Raw genomic sequence first — 13,520 nt, 5'->3', positions numbered from 1 at the left:
ACTGCTAAAATCTTTTCCTAATGATCCTTGCTACGGCATTTGTCACGTTCTTTCCGTCTATGTGCTGTCTGCGGCAGGCAGTCTGTGTAAGCAGGCTACAAATACATTTCTTGGCAATACAGATGTAACAATAAGGACCTGTAATTCTGCAGGTGATGAAATATGGCCCTTTTTTTAAGGCTTGGCTTAAATCTCAGGAGCATTTTCTGTATACATATTTATTTTTTGTGTGCATTTTGCGGTTACTGGCTGGGTTAATCTGACATCAGCTGGGAAGATTATGCCATGATGTATCTTCTAAGTAAGGGTGGCATTTACATAATGACAACAAAGCTGTCAATTTCCTTTCTAAATGATCCTCTTTGTGTATCTGTATGATGGCAGTGGATACGTCAGTGCACACCTGACACTTTAGAAAGAGTCTAACCCCCACAGATGTGCTCCGGTATCCAGCAGAATCCCATCCTATTCACAGTTTTAAGGAAGGACGGGGCACTTGGATTATTTTTAAGGATTTAATTTAAGGATATATTGATCCAAGATTTGGTTATCTTCATATCTTGAAGATTTGCTAAACATCTTTATAGAAGGTTAGATGACGGTACCTTTCAGCAAATTCATATCTGTCCGATCAGCCACATTACGAAGGCACATTATAGTGTACTGGTCTTTGGCATCAGTAACTCTATTGTGCTGGGCTTATTGCTTGCAGTTCATATTAATTTCGTTGGGGTAGAGAGGACTTTGGTATTAATTAAAAACCATCATGTTGGGAAGACTCTTAGTTTAAAGGGTTGTAAGAGTAACTGTTGAAAAAATTAAAACATTTCATAAATTAATAGTACATATGAAAATATGAAGAAACTTTGTAATTTATCTGCTTCTTTCTCCTCCATGACTGATCATTCATTTTCAAGAGTCTCAATTTACAGGTAAATTCTGTATTCAGTGTAACAGATTTTACATTGCCAAGATAGGAGATGGCAGTTGCTGCTGATGAGATTCTATGTACAGGGGGAGAGAGGAGTGAGGATTTGGTTTGATGGTCCGTATACATGTGACCCATATTATAAAAACTCTGAACAGCTCAATTGACAAAGATTGGTGTGGGTGCAGTCCGTGTGAGGTCGGTCCTCTTGAAGGACTGGTCTTGGACCGAAAATGCAATTTGTGTGAACGTACCCCAAGGCCACGTCCGCACATTCATTCTTTTTACATCAGTGATCCACTCCTGATTTTGGCTTATCAATAATCAGAGGAAAAGAGAAACACGTCACCACTTCTGGATTTATCACCCACTCCTGGTTTTAGATTATAAATACTGGTGTAAAATACTGACCAAATACTGAATGTGTGCACGAGGTCTAAGGGTATGTGTCCACGTTCAGGAAACGCTGCGTTTTTGATGCAGCGCTGAGCCGCAGCGTCAAAAACGCAGCGTCCAGATGTTACAGCATAGTGGAGGGGATTTAATCAAATCCCGTCTCCACTGTGCATTAAAAAACGCATGCGTTTTCCCGCAAAAACGCACATGCGTTGCGTTTTTTCAGAATGCAGCATGTTGCTACAATGAGCAAAACACGCAGGAACACTGCAGGTGACCTGCCAGTGACCTCAGGTGCATTTTTGGTCAGGATTTTACCTGCATAAAATCCTGACCGAAGCCTGAAGGAAACCTGACCGTGGACACATACCCTAAGGGTATGTCTCCACGTTCAGGATTGCATCAGGATTTGGTCAGGATTTTCCATCAGTATTTGTAAGCCAAAACCAGGAGTGGAACAATCAGAGGAAAAGTATAATAGAAGCATATGCACCACTTCTGCATTTATCACCCACTCCCGGTTTTGGCTTACAAATACTGATGGAAAATCCTGACCAAATCCTGATGCAATCCTGAACGTGGAGACATACCCTAAGGCTGGAAGATCAATAGACTCAGTCAGAGCATTCATTGCTGTTTGTGTATGGACCATGATCATGGAAGTCTGAATTCAACCATAGTGTTTGACTGTGAGCCACATTAAGGTTATATGCACTAAGACTCTAAAGGGCTCTTCCATGAATAAATCTAGATTTAGATATTGCCTACTCATTGTGCTTTTCTATTGAGGTTAAATGTCTTTGACATTAGAACTGAGTGACTGTGGTGACTTTTGTTCATAGCCCGTGTCTGCTATTGTTGCTGAGCCTATGGACAATTGGGGCTCTATTTCTGCCATGTTTATGAAATCTCAGATCCGGGCAATTTCTCAGAATGGCTAAATCTAGATGCTGAACACACATAAGACTCTATTAAAATCAGTGTTCTTCAGTATTAAGAGAATCTAATGCTGGGCATACCCAGCTCCTGGAAACGGAACTACCTGTAATTATTTGTTACCACAGTGGTATATTGTCTGCAGATAAAAAGCAGAAACCTTTTCGCCTTTTTACAGAGCATAGACAGAGTTATGTAGTCTCCAGTGGTCCATTACCATCATGTGTTTTTCCTGACCATCCGGATTCCATGCACATGTAGAAGAACTTGTTTCTGAGAATAGGCACAGAGCTCGTGTAGTCTACTTGTCAAGCTTTTTCATGTTTTCATATTTTTCTTGTACATAGTTATTTCTGTAACTCATACTTCTGTAACTCCTTTACAGAAATCGCAAACACTATTTGACTGAGCCATAGCAATTATTTTTTTCATTATTTACTAGGACTTTATAATTTTGATGCAGTAAAAGACAAAAAATACAACCAAATGCAGCTCAAAATACTGCTCACAGTTGTCCTTTTCAGCCAATCCGGTTAACCTGTAAGTCTTCGTTCACACCCACCTCATGCTCATCAAAAGAATAAGTGTATTTTTTCTTTTCTATATTTGTCCTAAGATTGTCTACCAGTGGAGTCTTCTGAAGCCCTTAAGCAATTTTTTTTTTTTTTTTACTTTGTCAAATGGGCCTTTTCCACTTGTTCACAGAGAAAATACCCAGTTTAAATATATAAAATTTTCTGCACTTTATACAATGGACATGAAACAAAATAAAGCAGTAGCAGTAGATGTACAGGTTTCAAAATCAAATAAAAATTTGGTTGTAAAAGATGGATTCCTGTAAGGTGGTTTTTTTTTTTTTTTTTTTTTCTTTTTGCCATTTTCTCTATATGTCTATAAAAGTATGTGTATAACTCTTTCTATAGTGAGAACTAGCCTGGTTGGACAGCCACCGCTAATAACCCAGTGTGGGGTCCTGCTCTTGGTCATTGTCCTTTTTAACCCTACAAGGAAAAGATCTAAAATCTATGATGTCGGCTCTACATTTGCTGTGTAGTTGGTACTGGGATGAGTAGCAATGATTTTGTTTGAAGATCGACTTTGTCTGGTTTTGCTGGTTCTGGATGCAAATAATTCCTGTCTAATACTGATGATAATCTGACACTGAACCCTGATGACTTATACACAATGAGGATGTTATAAAGCTATAGAAATTACACACATCTCGATATCTGACCCCTGAGAGGTGCCCAACTTGTGGCTGGGGATGCATGCACCCTGCAAATCACTGTGTGTGTGACTGCCAAGCATAGAAGGTGCTCTGTGGCTGGCGTTGGTATGGGCAGGGTTTCCAACTTTTTAATTTTTTTCCTCTGGACAGCTTACCAAAACATCACTGAAAGCCAACATTGTTTTGGACACATTGGCCAACTATAATCCTTGAGATTTTATTATGTCTGTAACCCATACTTCTGATAGAAAGCTGTTGGCTACATTCACTGTAAAATGATGATGACCATTATCTACTCACATTTCTCCAACTTCAGAAACATCAGAGACCGGTCTATTGCTACAGAACAAGAGATGGAATATATTTATAGAGGAAAAAAGCACCCTATTTTTTACATGTCTGTATCTGTTCATAGGCAGCTTGACGAGGCAATCAAGGCATAGTGGTCAGTGTTACGAGCCCATAGGATGCAGTGTAGGATTACCGTATATTTTGTCCCCTATTATCAGTTTCATTTACTGCCCTCTCCTCCTCTGATCCTGTACTAGACACAAGTATACCAGTTTTATCCATAGCTTTTTAAAGTGTCCCTATTTTAGGCAGATAAGCATGTATTTATTTCTCAGACCTTCGGTGGACACTGTCAGTGTGCCGTAAATGTCCCTGATCGGAATAACCATAATTTTAATAATCAGCCCAAGCACCTTTTCAGGCTGGAGGAGAAATCCATATATGAACGAAGCCACACTGACAGGTGATAGCTAGTGAAGGCAGCAGTCTAAGTACACCTAACCAACAGGGTTACCCAGGAGAAAGGTCTGAATGTAGGAACCAACTGTAAATTACCGTAAATCTTCAGGGGGGTGAAGATGAAGGAATGAAAGTTGATGATTGAATCATGGCATACTTGCCCATAACCCAACAAGCACACACCGTGCTGCACTTCCTACAGACAAACCAAGTGCATGCTTCCAATATAGTGTCCTCACGAAAGACTCTAACATTTGAAAATAAGTACCGGTATCTTACCATTTTTTATATAGAAAGCCTGCTTGAATCGATGAATATTGAATACAATGGACAGCTCATTCATTTGTTGTTCAGGTTTCTGCACAGAGGTGTTGTTTGGGATTAATCTTCATTTCAGCGTAGGCTTTCAGGTGTAGAAAATACCAAACTCCACTATAATCGCCCTCCCAGTTGCAGCGCTGCCTCCCCAGTGAAGATGTCATATCTAGGTTGCACGTCTTCCTCAGCCCATTACAGGGCTCAGCGACATATGCCATCTACACCTGTATCGTATTCTTTTCCTATCATGATGTGCTGCAGCAGCTCGCCAACAAAAAGCTGGGCAGCATCGGACCTGGGGAGGGTGAGCATAAACGTATGCATTATCTTCAAATCTATACTGCAATAATAATGCGTCTCAGACCACCCCTTTAACTTCAGTCTCTGCGGTTTCCCAATGACCATGTAAGAGATCTAACTTGTCTTGCCCTGGTGTCTATTAGTAAGCAGATTTCACAATATGCAGAAGTGTTATCTGAAGAGTCATTAAACTGTTCTCATCGCTGTCTCCTCACTCATCTTCTTAAGAAAACAATAGGAAATTGCAACTAAATATTTGCCTAGTAATTCAAGAAAATTGAATTAAAGTTTTTTGTTTTTTTCCTAAATGGTACTTTATCTTAAGCAGTTCCATAGACAATGGAGGGAGCTGAGGTTTATACCTTATTGACCTCCACTTCATTTGGGTGGGTCTCTACAGAACCTCGATTTTTTTATTTTTTTTTTCCCTTCCTTCCGACCCCGGAGATCAGTTATTTATACCTTCATTGACAATGACATACTATCTTGGGAAGACCCCTTTTATTTAACCCCTTCCCGACCCATGACGCCTATGTGGCGTCATGGAATGATCGCATCCCTGCAGATCGGGTGAAAGGGTTAACTCCTATTTTACCCGATCTGCAGGGAGAGGGGGAGTTGTACTTCAGCCTAGGGGGGGTGGCTTTGCCCCACGTGGCTACGATCGCTCTGATTGGCTGTTGAAAGTGCAACAGCCAATCAGAGCAATTTGCAATATTTCACCTATGAAAATGGTGAAATATTGCAATCCAGCCATGGCCGATGCTGCAATAGCATCTGCCATGGCTGGAAATCATGTTCTGGCCCCCCCCACCGCCCCGATCTCCTCCCCAGTCCTCCGTTCTGTCCGGTACCCCCCTCCGTCCCCCTGTTCGCTCCCCCGTGCTCCTGTCCGCTCCCCCGTGCTCCTGTCCGCTCCCCCGTCCTCCGATCCCCCCCCCTGTGCTCCGATCCACCCCCCCCCCCACCACCCCCTCATACTTACCGAGCCTCCCGAAGTCGGTCCGTCTTCTCCCTGGGCGCCGCCATCTTCCAAGATGGCGGGCGCATGCTCAGTGCGCCCGCCGAATCTGCCGGCTGGCAGATTCGTTACAAGTACATTTTGATCGCTGTGGTAGGTTCTATCACAGCGATCAAAATAAAAAAAATAATAAATAAAACCCCCCCCCCTTTATCACCCCCATAGGTAGGGACAATAATAAAATAAAGAAAATATTTTTTTTTCTTTTTCCACTAGGGTTAGGGTTAGAACTAGGGTTAGAACTAGGGGTAGGGTTAGGGGTAGGGTTAGGGGTAGGGTTAGGGTTATGGCATGTGCACACAGTGCGGATTTGGCTGCGGATCCGCAGCGGATTGGCCGCGGATCCGCAGCGAATTGGCCGCGGATCCGCAGCGGATTGGCCGCGGATCCGCAGCGGATTGGCCGCTGCGAATTCGTAGCAGTTTTACATCAGGTTTACAGTACCATGTACACCTATGGAAAACCAAATCCGCTGTGCCCATGGTGCGGAAAATTCCGTGCAGAAACGCTGCGTTGTATTTTCTGCAGCATGTCAATTCTTTGTGCAGATTCCGCAGCGTTTTACACCTGTTCCTCAATAGGAATCCGCAGGTGAAATCCGCACAAAAAAAACACTGGAAATCTGCTGTAAATCCGCAGGTAAAACGCAGTGCCTTTTACCTGCAGATTTTTCAAAAATCGTGCGGAAAAATCTCACACGAATCCGCAACTTGGGCACATAGCCTTAGGGTTAGGGTTGGAATTAGAGTTAGGGTTGGAATTAGGGCTAGGGTTAGAAATAGGGTTAAGATTAGGCTTGTGGTTAGGGTTACGGATAGGGTTAGGGGTGTGTTGGGGTTACAGTTGTGGTTAGGGTTGGGATTAGGGTTAGGGTTGGGATTAGGATTGGAATTAGGGTTACGGGTGTGTTGGGGTTAGGGTTGTGGTTAGGGGTGTGTTGGGGTTAGGGTTGTGATTAGGGTTATGGCTACAGTTGGGATTAGGATTAGGGGTGTGTTGGGGTTAGTGTTGAAGTTAGAATTGAGGGGTTTCCACTGTTTAGGCACATCAGGGGTCTCCAAACGCAACATGGCGCCACCATTGATTCCAGCCAATCTTGCGTTCAAAAAGTCAAATGGTGCTCCCTCCCTTCCAAGCCCCGACGTGCGCCCAAACAGTGGTTTACCCCACATTTGGGGTACCAGCGTACTCAGGACAAACTGGGCAACAAATATTGGGGTCCAATTTCTCCTGTTACCCTTGTGAAAATAAAAAATTGCTTGCTAAAACATCTTTTCTGAGGAAAGAAAAATGATTTTTTATTTTCACGGCTCTGCATTGTAAACGTCTGTGAAGCACTTGGGCGTTGAACGTGCTCACCACACATCTAGATAAGTTCCTTGGGGGGTCTAGTTTCCAAAATGGGGTCACTTGTGGGGGGTTTCTACTGTTTAGGCATATCAGGGGCTCTGCAAACGTAACATGATGCCCGCAGACCATTCCATCAAAGTCTGCATTTCAAAACGTCACTACTTCCCTTCCGAGCCCCGGCATGTGCCCAAACAGTGGTTTACCCCCACATATGGGATATCAGCGTACTCAGGAGAAACTGGAAAACAACTTTTGGGGTCAAATTTCTCCTGTTAGCCTTGCAAAAATAAAAAATTCTGGGCTAAAAAAATATTTTTGAGGAAAGGAAACACATTTATTAATTTCACGGCTCTGCGTTATAAACTTCTGTGAAGCACTTGGGGGTTCAAAGTGCTCACCACACATCTAGATAAGTTCCCTTGGGGGTCTAGTTTCCAAAATGGAGTCACTTGTGGGGAGTTCCTACTGTTTAAGCACATCAGGGGCTCTGCAAACGCAACCTGACGCCCGCAGAGCATTCCATCAAAGTCTGCATTTTAAAACGTCACTACTTCCCTTCCAAACCCCGACGTGTGCCAAAACAGTGGTTTACGCCCACATATGGGGTATCAGCGTACTCAGGAGAAACTGGACAACAACTTTTGGGGTCCAATTTCTCCTGTTACCCTTGGGAAAATAAAAAAATGTGGGCTAAAAAATCATTTTTGAGAAAAGAAAAATTATTTTTTTATTTTCATGGCACTGCGTTATAAACTTCTGTGAAGCACTTGGGGGTTCAAAGTGCTCACCACACATCTAGATTAGTTCCTTGGGAGGTCTAGTTTCCAAAATGGGGTCACTTGTGCGGGAGCTCCAATGTTTAGGCACACAGGGGCTCTCCAAACGCGACATGGTGTCCGCTAATGATTGGAGCTAATTTTCCATTCAAAAAGCCAAATGGCGTGCCTTCCCTTCCGAGCCCTGCGGTGCGCCCAAACAGTGGTTTACCCCCACATATGGGGTATCATCGTACTCAGAACAAACTGGACAACAACATTTGGGGTCCAATTTCTCCTATTACCCTTGGGAAAATAAAAAATTCTGGGCTAAAAATCATTTTTGAGGAAAGAAAAATTTTTTTTTTATTTTCACGGCTCTGCTGTTGTGAATTAGACTTTTTGGCTCCCTCTTGTGGTTACTAGTGATATTTCTCTGGGAGTTTCTTCCCTCAGTTTGCACCCACCTGGGCCGTTAGTCCAGGGGTGTTGCTATATAAACTTCCTGGATCCTTGGTCCAGTGCCTGGCATCGTTGTAATCAGATCCTTTCTGTTTGCTCCTATCTGCTGGTCTCGGTTCGTGCTAAATTAAGCTAAGTCCTGCTTCTTTGTTTTTTGGGTTATTTGCTTGCTCTCATTTTTGTCCAGCTTGTACTAAATGTGATTACTGACCTTGCTGGAAGCTCTAGGGGGCTGGTGTTCTCCCCCGGGCCGTTAGACGGTTCGGGGGTTCTTGAATTTCCAGCGTGGATATTCTTGATAGGGTTTTTGCTGACCATATAAGTTATCTTACTATATTCTGCTATTAGCTAGTGGGCCTCTCTTTGCTAAATACCTAGCTCATTCTTACGTTTGTCTTTTCCTCTTACCTCACCGTTATTATTTGTTGGGGGCTTGTATCCAACTTTTGGGGTCTTTTCTCTGGAAGCAAGAAAGGTCTTTCTTTTCCCTTCTAGGGTTAGTTAGTTCTCCGGCTGGCGCGAGACGTCTAGAATCAACGTAGGCACGTTCCCCGGCTGCTGTTATTTGTGGTGCTAGGATTAGATATATGGTCAGCCCAGTTACCACTGCCCTATGAGCTGGTTTTTGTGTTTGCAGACTTAGTAAATATTTCTGAGACCCTCTGCCATTGGGGTCATAACATCTGCGTTATAAACTTTTGTAAAGCACCTGGGGGTTATAAGTGCTCACTATGCATCTAGATAAGTTCCTTGGGGGGGGTCTAGTTTCCAAAATGGGGTCACTTGTAGGGGAGCTCCAATGTTTAGGCACACAGGGGCTCTCCAAACGCGACATGGGTCCGCTAATGATTGGAGCTAATTTTCCATTCAAAAAGTCAAATGGCAAGCCTCCCCTTCCGAGCCTTGCCGTGCACCCAAACAGTGGTTTACCCCCACATATGAGGTATCGGCGTACTCAGGAGAAATTGCCCAACAAATTTTAGGATCCATTTTATCCTGTTGCCCATGTGAAAATGAAAAAATTGAGGCTAAAAGAAATTTTGTGTGAAAAAAAAGTACTTTTTCATTTTTACGGATCAATTTGTGAAGCACCTGAGAGTTTAAAGTGCTCACTATGCTTCTAGATAAGTTCCTTGGGGGGTCTAGTTTCCAAAATGGGGTCACTTGTGGGGGAGCTCCAATGTTTAGGCACACAGGGGCTCTCCAAACGTGACATGGTGTCTGTTAGCGATGGAGATAATTTTTCATTGAAAAAGTCAAATGGCGCTCCTTCCCTTCCGAGCCCTGCCGTGCGCCCAAACAGTGGTTTACCCCCACATATGAGGTATCAGCGTACTCAGAACAAATTGGACAACAAAGTTCGTGGTCCAGTTTCTCCTTTTACCCTTGGGAAAATAAAAAAAATTTCGCTAAAAGATCATTTTTGTGACTAAAAAGTTAAATGTTCATTTTTTACTTCCATGTTGCTTCTGCTGCTGTGAAACACCTGAAGGGTTAATAAACTTCTTGAATGTGGTTTTGAGCACCGTGAGGGGTGCAGTTTTTAGAATGGTGTCACTTTGGGGTATTTTCAGCCATATAGAACCCTCAAACTGACTTCAAATGTGAGGTGGTCCCTAAAAAAAATGGTTTTGTAAATTTTGTTGTAAAAATGAGAAATCACTGGTCAAATTTTAACCCTTATAACTTCCTAGCAAAAAAAAAATTTGTTTCCAAAATTGTGCTGATGTAAAGTAGACATGTGGGAAATGTTATTTATTAACTATTTTGTGTCACATAACTCTCTAGTTTAACAGAATAAAAATTCAAAATGTGAAAATTGCGAAATTTTCAAAATTTTTGCCAAATTTCCATTTTTTTCACAAATAAACTCAGAAATTATCGACCTAAATTTACCACTAACATGAAGCCCAATATGTCACGAAAAAACAATCTCAGAATCGCTAGGATCCGTTGAAGCGTTCCTGAGTTATTACCTCATAAAGGGACACTGGTCAGAATTGCAAAAAACGGCAAGGTCATGAAGGGGTTAATTATCCGGGATATCAAAAAGAAATGCATGAGTGTCCCATATACAGCCTACCTGGAGCAATCCGGAATGATCTGCCTAACCTTCTTCTTGTATCCAAGCAATAGTTTCTGTAGCACCCTAGGCACAGGAACGTTTGCATGCTGCGGATTTGTTGCCAATATTTTTTATTCAATGTCCTTTGAGACAAGCAGAAATCAATGTTTGCCACCTAATCCACCCCATTGGGATGACCGGAACCGATCTTAGTTGTAAAGGTGACCTGTATAAATCCCATATACATGCATACAAGGAGCCACAATACAAAGTGTATGGTTCCTTTCCTTATGGAAAATCCCTTTTAACTTTGTGTTTGGTAAAGCTTGGTTAGCCCAGGGGCTGTAACAACATTAAAGACAAAACGGTGCTCCTTCTTAAGGAATGCTGCTCCTCTACTCATCCGCATCTGTACCCTCTGCTGAGCTGCCAGCATCAACATTGGGGGCAGTGGACGGCAGCGTCACATGATGGCTGCGAGTAATTCTTCACTCAGGCGGGGAATGGGACGGCTGCAGCCAATCTACTGACACTGATTGGCTGCAGCCATCATGTGAGCCCAGCCATCCTCCCCATCAGATGTGGGTGACAGCTGTGAGTGCAGGAGCTCCCTACTTGGGGAGAAAGTGTTTCTTTTTATTACACTCCTCAGGCCAAAAGAACATATAACCTTAGTGGAAAGCGCCTTGAAAAGCCTTTTCTTCAGACTAGGACTCTTGGGTTACACTATTTTGTGTACTGCAGTGTGACCTCTACATAAAATACCACAAAGCTTTAATTGACAGTCAAGGTCAAGTTGTGTCTTCAGGCCTGAATGAAGTGCATTGAAGGCAACATTTTCCTGCTTGCCCCAGGCACATCCTCATAAGGCCATGCGCCTTCTCTAAAGGAACTCTCCTTTCCCTGATCTCTCCTGGGTGTTTACTCTGTTATTTATGCCCTAAAACCTTCACATGGCAGTTTTGTGAGATCCGGAGGCTTCAGTGTTTGACAGGTAAGGCATTAGGCAGCCTGGAAGCCCAGTGATGTCATAATCAGGTTAGGAAGGCTTACAGGCTCTACTTAAATCCCCACTAGATTGACTTTCTCCTATGTGGAGCAGACCTCTTACACAATCAGCCCTCACTCACTCCTGGTTTCCTTCTCTATTGCAGTCAGTATGAAGGGAATTCTCTTTCTGATGTTGCAGTGGGATTATTCATGCTGACATTAAGTATTTTCCTACAAAGTAGAATTTTAAAGTCTTGAATCTAAAATATAAATTAAGTTCATATCAAAGATATGATTTTTGTAGTAATGATTTAATGAGTTTCTCTTTATAAGCATCAGATTCTGTAAAAAGAGGATGTGGATGTGAACTTTGCACTTTCTGGCCTCTGCATGATAGGATAGATTGTGAGTAACTGCACTCGATTGTTTTTGGCTTTCGATTTTCCTACAGGTTTCTGCATTTAATATACAATATCATTTTGTTTGCTTCAAGAGCGACACCTAGAGGCAGGCAGAGATACCTGCGTAGCATGCAGTGTACTTTGTTCAGATCTTCGCAGTGATAATGACCTGAATTTAGAAATGCCAGAACGCTTTCTGAAAACAGGAGCCATGTATATTAGATGGCACGGTCGAAAACCATTAAATAGTGGAAAATGGCAAATGATCTCACAGAAATGTTCTAGTTAATCAAATTAATTAGTTATTTTAATTGGAATGCCACAGAGTCCTATCCAAGTAAAATGGTAGGCTCCTTTCCAAATCCTGGGCTAGTGGAGCATTTCCTTCATAGAGGAGAAAAATATGATTAAGCTTTGTGTTTATTCATCATTTTCAGCACAGCAGCGACTGCTCGGGCGTCTTACCATCTTTCCCTTGTCTTTTCTTTGTCTTGTCTGGGGTGTGAGAGGCTTCCTCCTGTTTTTAATTACATGCCCTATTTAATGAACTACTTTTGGTCAATGGGGATTATTGTACCTGTCATTCAATGTGAAAATATTGAAAGCTCTTATTGGGAAAATAATTTAAAGAGACTCTATAGCTAGAATCATGAAATATACAATTGGGGGGCAATGGTTGAACTTTATGGACCTAGGTATGGCATCTATATGGGCATATAGGTCATAGGAAACCGAATAAAATGATACCTTGATATCTCCAATCTGATATCGTTCGTATTCCACAGAAATCCACGTTTTTCGAATATGTAAATGACCTCTTCCAGACTATGGGGAGGATGTCACCTAGAAGATAATTCTGCCTCCAGAACTTTTTTTTTTTATATATATGTATAAAAGGGGAGTTACCAGTGTGAGTCAAGTAACAAACACAGAATAGTAGACATGAGCTGTCATCTATTGCAGCTGTCTGAGTTTTGCTGTATTGCCACAATATTGCAACGTCTCTGACTGTGAGATGGAAGCTGAAACTGAGAGGAACCTGCAGATGTCAGTTATACTCACACACAGCTCTGCAGTGAGATCAGGAGAGCAGCCATTACACATCACACTGGTAACTCCACCTTCATGTATAATATGCTCTGGAGGCAGAGTTATCTTCAGGCAAGATCCTCCCCAGAGCCTGGAAGAGGTCATTTATATAAAGTGATAAAAGAAGATTTCTCAACAACAAGGCATTTGATAGGAGACACACAGGGAGGACTGTTTTCAGCAGTTAATAACCTGTAAACACTTGTGGGAACAGATTCCTTTTAAAGGGAACCTGTCAGCAGTTTTGGCCGCTATAAGATATGGCCACTGCCTTTCAGGGCTTATCTACAGCATTCCATAATAATGCAAGATAAGAAAAAAACTTTTATTATACTGACCTTCGGGAGGGGGGGGGGGGGGACGGTTCAGTGCGGTCCGGTCTGATGGGTGTCGTAGGTCCGGGGACTCCCATCTTCTTGCAATGCCGCCCTCCTGCTTGCTTCATCGCTCCCCGGCATCGCGCTCCTGCATGGGCGTACTTATCGGTCCTGTTGAGGGAAGAGCGCAGTACGCAGGCGCCGGGCCTCTCTG

At 42.7% G+C, this 13,520-nt stretch overlaps 1 protein-coding gene across 1 annotated transcript in view; it reads left to right on the top strand.

Moving 5' to 3' along the window:
* The window catches only part of MAN1A1 (mannosidase alpha class 1A member 1), a 248,095-nt gene that overhangs the window by 48,737 nt on the left and 185,838 nt on the right, over nt 1-13,520 (top strand). The window lies entirely within an intron of this gene.

This window comes from Ranitomeya variabilis, chromosome 2 (genome assembly GCF_051348905.1).
Source record: "Ranitomeya variabilis isolate aRanVar5 chromosome 2, aRanVar5.hap1, whole genome shotgun sequence".
Taxonomy (NCBI): domain Eukaryota; kingdom Metazoa; phylum Chordata; class Amphibia; order Anura; family Dendrobatidae; genus Ranitomeya; species Ranitomeya variabilis.
Note: the sequence above shows the minus strand (reverse complement) of the source record. Positions and strands in the feature narration are given on the sequence as shown.